The sequence below is a fragment of the Mauremys reevesii genome, linkage group 17 (assembly GCF_016161935.1).
Source record: "Mauremys reevesii isolate NIE-2019 linkage group 17, ASM1616193v1, whole genome shotgun sequence".
NCBI classification, from domain to species: Eukaryota; Metazoa; Chordata; order Testudines; family Geoemydidae; genus Mauremys; species Mauremys reevesii.
Window position 1 is genome coordinate 23,213,657 of NC_052639.1, and position 7,509 is coordinate 23,221,165.

At 49.5% G+C, this 7,509-nt stretch overlaps 2 non-coding genes across 2 annotated transcripts; both read right to left on the reverse strand.

Annotated features, from left to right (window-relative positions):
• Positions 1-980: 980 nt before the first annotated feature.
• Positions 981-1,052, reverse strand: TRNAG-UCC. The gene has a single exon. It is a non-coding gene; the product is annotated as a tRNA-Gly (tRNA).
• A 4,461-nt stretch (positions 1,053-5,513) lies between these two features.
• On the reverse strand, positions 5,514-5,587 carry TRNAT-UGU. Its single transcript has one exon. It is a non-coding gene; the product is annotated as a tRNA-Thr (tRNA).
• Between the last annotated feature and the right edge of the window lie 1,922 nt (positions 5,588-7,509).

The window sequence follows — 7,509 nt, forward strand, 5'->3', positions numbered from 1 at the left end:
CGAAGGTTTCTAACCATCAGGGAGTGCAATACTGGAACAGCCTACCGAGGAAACAGTGGGGCGAAGGACCTCCATGACTTTAAGATTAAGCTAGATAAGTTTATGGAGGATGGTATGATAGGATAACGGGCTTAGTCAATAGGTCAATTAAGTGCCACACTGGTAAATAGTACAATGGGTCAATGGTATGATATAACCTTTTCCAGAGGGTTTGGCTGGAGAGTCTTGCCCGCATGCTCGGGGTTCAGCTGACCGCCATATTTGGGGTCGGGAAGGAATTTTCCTCCAGGGAAGATTGGCAATGGCCCTGGAGGTTTTTCGCCTTCCTCCGAAGCATGGGGCAGGGGTCGCTTGCTAAGGAGTGGGTGGATCGGCTTATGTGGCCTGCATCTTGCAGGAGGTCAGACTAGATGATCATAATGGTCCCTTCTGATCTTGAATTCTATGATTCTATGATTCTATGAATGGAGACACTCCCCCCCACCCCAGGGGATGCTGGGACATGCCGGCCATTTCTGGGAGTGGCACGGAGGGACGGAGGCAGAGTGGGCAGGGAGCCACCTCAGTGCTGCTGGCACATCTCTGCACACTGATGGGGAGGAGCAGTGGGCCTCCATGTGCTGCCTGGGGTAGGGGCAATGAACAGAGCTGCCTCCCCTCCCGGGTCTATTACAGGAGTGGGTGGGTGGTGTCTTTTGGCCTGCAAGGTGCAGCAGGTCGGACTAGATGATCACATTGTTCCCTTCTGACCTTAAAGGCTTTGAGTCTAAAAGGGAGAGGGAAGTAAAGATATTTTTTTTTAAATAAACCAAACATTGTAATACCAGATAACTCCAACAGCTCATTGTACAGTCCCACCCCTTTCTTCCTCCACTGTGTGTTGAATGACCTGCAGGACATTGATTCTCTCATTTCATTGATAAACTGATACAACGTGACTGAAATAAAACCAATTCCCAGTAGAGAAAATGTCACTTCCCTGCATTGGCTGGGAATCGAACCCAGGTCAACTGCTTGGAAGGCAGCTATGCTCACCACTATACCACCAATGCATCTGGCAAAAGTGCCACTTATGCTTGCCCAATGAGGCTAGAGCAGCATTGAGGCACTTTTCTGCCTGTTAAAATGTACTGGATTCTCATCACTAAAAAAACACCTCCATCTTCACTTGGGTTTGAACCATCAGCCTTTCAATTAGCCAGCAAAGCCTTTCAATTAGCCAGCAAAGTTGTTAATCACAGGGTATGTCTACACTATGGGATTATTCAATTTTACAGAAATTGTTTTTGGAAACAGATTGTATAAAGTCAGTGCACGCGCCACACTAAGCACATTAATTAAGTGGTGTGCGTCCATGTACAGGCTAGTGTCAATTTCCAGAGTGTGGCATTGTGGGTAGCTCTCCCATAGCTATCCCATAGTTTCAGAAGTCTCCCCCGCCCATTGGAATTCCGCGTTGAGATCCCAATGCCTGATGGGGCAAAAACAGTGTCATGGGTGATTCTGGGTAAATGTTGTCACTCAATCCTCCCTCCGTGAAAGAAACGGCAGACAATCATTTCGTGCCCTTTTCCCTGGATTGCCCGGCAGACGCCATAGCACGGCAACCATGGAGCCCGTTCAGCCTTTTTCACTGTCACCGTATGTCTACTGGATGGTGCTGACAGACGCGGTACTGCAGCGCTACGGCAGCATCCCCTTGCCTTTTGCAAGTTAGCAAAGATAGTTACTAGCCATCCCATCCCATCTGCTGCTTTGCAAGTTGACAATGACAGTGACCAGTCATAATGTACTGTCTGCTGCTGTCATGGGTGCTCCTGGCCGGCCTCGGTGAGGTCGGCCGGGGACGCATGGACAAAAATGGGAATGACTCCCCCGGTCATTCCCTTCTTTACGTTTTGTCTAAAGGGAGAGTCAGTCCTGTCTAGACTATCAGACAAGCCTACTAAAGAACCAGAGAGGCAAACAGCCACTCCGGGTCAGAGCCCCAGACATCCGCAGAAATGATGAGCTGCATGCCATTCTAGGGGTGCCCCTGCAACAACCACACCCATTGCTTCCCTCCTCCCCACCCCTCCTGGGCTACTGTTGCAGTTATCCCCATTTGTGTGATGAAGTAATAAAGAATGCAGGAATTTGAAACAACACTGACTTTATTGCCTCTGCAAGTAGAGCTCAAAGGAGGAGGGGGGGCAGCCTCCAGCTGCTATGATATTCCAGGCAGGACTGAATCTCCATTAGACAAAGCTTAAAGAAGAGAATGACCTGGGAGTCATTCACATTTTGCCCAGGTGCCCCTGGGCGACCTCACCGAGGTCAGCCAGGAGCACTCACGGGATGACGATGACTGATACCAGTCCTACTGTACCGTCTGCCATCTGGAAGGGAAGGGAAGGGAAGGGGATGCTGCTGTGTAGTGCTGCAGCACAACATGTGCCAGCAGAATCCGGTAGACATACGGTGACATTGAAAAAAAGCGAGAAATTATTTTTTCCCTTTGCTTTCACGGGGGAGGGGGGGCAATGACATATACCCTGAACCACCCGTGACAATGTTTTTGACCCTTCAGGCTTTGGGAACTCAGCCAAGAATTCCAATGGTTTTGGAGAGTGCGGGAACTGTGGGATAGCTACAGTCATCAGCCGCCCCTCCCTCCATGAGCGTCCATTTCATTCTTTGGCTTTCTGGTACGCTTGTCTCAGCTCCTTAAGTTTCAGCACTGTGTTGAGTCCCTGATGTGGCCTCTCTCCATCATAGCCTGGGAGATTTTTTTCAAATGTTTTGGCATTTCGTCTTTTGGAATGGAGTTCTGATAGAACAGATTCATCTCCCCATACAAAGATCAGCTTCAGTATCTCCCCTACAGTCAATGCTGGAGCTCTTTTTGGATTCTGGGACTGCATGGTCACCTGTGTTGATCGGCGCTCCACGCTGGGCAAACAGGAAATGAAATTCAAAAGTTCATGGGGCTTTTTCTGTTTACCTGGCCAGTGCATCCGAGTTCAGATTGCTGTGCAGAGCGGTCACAATGGTGCACTGTGGGATAGCACCGGAGGCCAATACCGTTGAATTGTGGCCACATTAACCCTAATCCGACATGGCAATGCCGATTTCAGCGCTACTCCTCGTCGGAGAGGAGTACAGATACCGGTATTAAGAGACCTTTATATCGATATAAAGGGCTTCGTTGTGTGGATGGGTGCAGGGTTAATGCGATTTAACGCTGCTAAATTCGATATAAACTCGTAGTGTTGACCAGGCCAGAGAGAGCAGCAGGTTTCCCATATTGTTTCCCGCTCTTGTTTTCTTGACTAGTTTCTCCTCTGCACCAACTTGCTGTTTTTCTTTATGAGCCTGGCTAGCTCAGTGGGCAGAGCATCAAACTTTTAATCTGAGGGTCCAGGGTTCAAGTCCCTGGTCAGGTGATAAACTACTCCCCAAGATCTTACACTGTCTTGCTGGAGTCCTCTTTGATGTTACTTTTTCTCTTCAGGATTTTCCCTTTCCTCAGAAGGGCCTTTTTGTGTGTGGTTTGAAGGGGCAACTTCCTGACAGCCCCTCTGTCCTTGCAGCCTGGAGGAATAAAGGCCTCTGGGCATAGAGCATGTTCCTCCCCTGCACGCACGCGCACACACACACACACACACACACACACACACACACACACACACACACACACACACACACACACACACACACAGAATATCCCTAAGGAATTAGAATCACCTGCTGCCTTCCTCTGTCCTGCTGGATCCCCAAATGAAGATGCTCTTCAGCCTAAACCCATGTCGCCTCTTTTCCCAGTGCCCCTCAGACCCAACCCTCAGTCCCTCCTATGCTCACTGCTCCTCACTCCCAACCCGAGCCTGCTCCTCTTCACCCTTCTCCTCTGTCCCAACCCACAGGCCCCTTCTCCTCATGCTGCTCCTCAATCCCAATCCACGGCTCCCTCCTTCCCTCCAGCAGCAGGTGCTTCAGACCCGCTCAGGAAGATTTTATTGCAAGGTTTTGTGTATGAGTCTGCATGTGGATTTTACAGTGTGTTGGAAATAGGTTGGGTTGCTTGCCGAAATGATCACTTGTGGTTGGTGCTGGACTCCCAGTCTCCATGTTATTGGGGGCAGGAGAAATAAAGGGTTGTTATCCTTGTTGTGTGAATCGAGGGCAGCACAACTGTGCTTGGCAGACCCCGATTGAGGGACTCACCCTCAATTCAATAGCACTTGCTAGGCAGGGGACAGGGGTTCCAAAGCTGAGTGGGCTGGGGTCTGGGTCCCAATGCTAAAATTTAGGTGTCAGACCAACTTTAGGACAGGGTGGCTGTAGAGGGATGAGTGAGTCCCTAGACAACATAGTGAGTATGGAGCCTTCTTATATTCCCCCCTTTTCCACCCAGGATGGCAGGTGAACTCTACAGAGGCACCTCTGGGCTTGCTCTGACTAAGGACAACAGCTGTGAGTGGGGTGCAGAGCGGGGATGGCTCATGTTAAAGGACTTTTGGTTGCTGGACTTACGAACCGTAGGGAGAAGGACACTGCCCAGCTTATCTGGGGGGTGGGTCTTTCCCTTGTGGTTTATGTTTATGTGTTGGGGCTGCTGACATGACTTCTACTAACCTTGGGCTTACATTGCAGTGTAGACATACCCTGAGAGGGCATCTAGACTGTGATAAAATCCCACTGGCCCGGCTGGCCTGGATGATCTGATTTGGGCTCCTGGGGCTCAGGTTGTGGAGCTAAAAACTACAGCGTAGACATCTGGGCTCAGACTGGAGCCCAGGCTCGGAGACCCTCACCCCTCATGGGGTCTTGGAGGCTGGGCTGAAGCCCAAGTGTCTACGCTGAATCAACTGACCCAGGGTTTGAGAATAGTGACTTGGGTGTGTTAATGGCAGTATAGACATAATGCTGGGCTATGTCCACACTGCAATGAAACACCCAGCGCTGTCCCGTGCCAGTGCAGGCTCCCAGGCTAGGGCCATGGGGTGGTAAATTTGCAGCGTAGACCTCTCGGCTCAGGCTCAATACCGGGCTCTGGGAGCCCTCAAGGTTGGGAGGGAGTTTAGCAAGCAAACAAGGTAAAATGGCAGTGGAGTATTAGCCTGGACTCAATGGCATTTCTCCATTGGTCTGTCTGCTTTGGGGCAGAGACAATAACACGTCCTGCTGCATTCGTTATTTCAAAGGGCAGTTTAGGATTTTCATCCTCACACACGGTGCACAAAGCAGGACTCAACCCTCGGTACAAACTAAACAAGCTGCCCACAGGTTCTGCCAGCCACAATGAGCCATTCAGTGTGAGAGCCCAGACCTGCCCCTGTCCCAGAGGGAGGGGGGTCATCTGTGACAGGCTGGAACACTGACCTATCAGCTCTTAACTCCCAAATTTTCAGTAAGTCTGTTATCAGTGCCTGTGAGTATAATTTAAACAACTATACTGGGCTGGACCAAAGAGCTCTGTGTTTTGTCTTCCCACAGTAGCCAATACCAGGTTGCCCAAGAGTTAGTCAATAAGGCACCACTGGGAATTGAACCCAGGATTTCCTGTTTACAAGGCAGGTGCTTTAGCCAGCTAAGCCATGGTGCCTGCCTGTGGCAACAGCACAGTGTCTGCCCACACCTGACTCCCTGCCATCCCCACTGGGGCCTGACAAGCTTTGCTTGTGTTTGGATTCTGCAAAGCAGAGGAGCAGGTGACGTTTTCCTTGCAAGGTAGGTGTGTGTGTGTGTGTGTGTGTGTGTGTGTGTGTGTGTGTGTGTGTGTGTGTGTGTGTGTGTGTGTGTGTGTGTGTGTGTGTGTGTGAGAGAGAGAGAGAGAGAGAGAGAGAATCTTTGGCCAGGTCTGCACTACAAGGTTACTTCAGCATCATTATATTGCTCAGATGCGTGAAAAACACACAACGTTGGCGGCCCATACCCCGGTTGGGGTGACGGGCATGAATGAATGATGAATGATGCTCCCTCGGTCAGCAGCTTTTGGCTGGTGCACACACTGCAATGCCACGTCTGGCGACAAAATTGCCCTGTTTTGGTGACAAAATAAAACCACCTCGACGAGAGGCCTAGTGCTTTTTGCAGCAAACTTAAAGTGACAAATGTCAGTGTAAATGCTGCTGGTCATTATATCACCATAACTGGCCTCCACCAGTATCCCTCCATGCCTGCCGTGAACTCACCTGCCCTGCATTCCTGCTACAGAGGCTGGGTACCTCCCCTTTCATAGCTCCAGAAAGTTCTGACAGCTGAGCCGCTATCTACACCGGGATTAGCTTGATAGAACTGCATTGCCAGCCTAAGTCATGTAATTACACCAACCTAATTTTGTAGTGTAGACCTGTCCAAAGAATCACACACACACCTTGGGAGCAAAACTTCATCTGCTCCTCTGCTTTATAGAATCCAAACACGAACAACACTTCTCAGGGCCCAGTGGGGATTGGCAGAGAGTCAGGTGTGGGCCATCTTTATCCCAGGAGAGATGGACTCTAAGGGCGTCTCCATTGCAATGTAAGCCCAGGTGTGGCACGCTGTGCTCAGAGCAGCACCCTGCAAGCCCCATATTCACCACTCTCATATAATGATGAGATGGTTCGTACAAAGTCTGCCTGGTGAGGTGTCATTTCAAAAGTCTTGATCTGTTGAACATTAATATCGTGTTGGATTGTGTGTGCTCGCATTGGTTGGGAAGTTATGAAGTTTTGCTCTGTGTGCGTTACTGAGATATGTTATGAGGTTGGGAAATGCCCCCCACCAGACTTTCAGGTGCGACAAGGGAGGAGCCAGACTCGCTGCTGGCCCATTGAAGGGATCCACACTCCCAAGGACCATCCCAGGAACCGTGTACAATGCAGGCTTCTCCGAGATAGCACAGCGACAATGGACACTGATTGACTCACATCGTAGCAAAGGAGCTTCCTAGCAAGTCAGAGGAAACTATGAAAGAGGGAAGAGACATCATGACCTGGCCTCTCTCCCCCACAACTCAGCAGCTGGAAACACACCTGGAGGAAAAAGACTGAACTGAACTGACTCAGAAATCAGAAGAGAATAATAACAATAATACTTTCAAACCAAAGTCCCCAAACAGACTAGTATTAGTTTTTCAGCAGAAAATTTTCAGTTTGGGAATTTTGTTTTCTCAGTCAGACTTGGCCAAGGGAAGCAGGGAGAAAATGTTTGAGTTGCCTCCTTCAGAACAGCTTGGCCTAGATACTAGCTCTGGTTCACTGTTGTGGCCTTGCTCGAGTTGAGGGTATTTTAATAATTTGGGCAGGTCCCAGGGTGTTTTGGGGAGAAGATGAGGATGTTACCTCTTGAGATAAAAACTAAGAAATACAGCACTAGAGAATTTCTTTTTTAAAGAAATCTGGGATTTAGACATTTTATTTAAAGCAAGGGAGTTCTGAGTTTCTGAGAAGGTTTTTGTTTGCAAGAAGCAAGATCGTTTGAGCTGTCATTGTACCAAAGGGAGATGGTTGTCTACAAAGGAGGGTGAAAACTAAATGCATC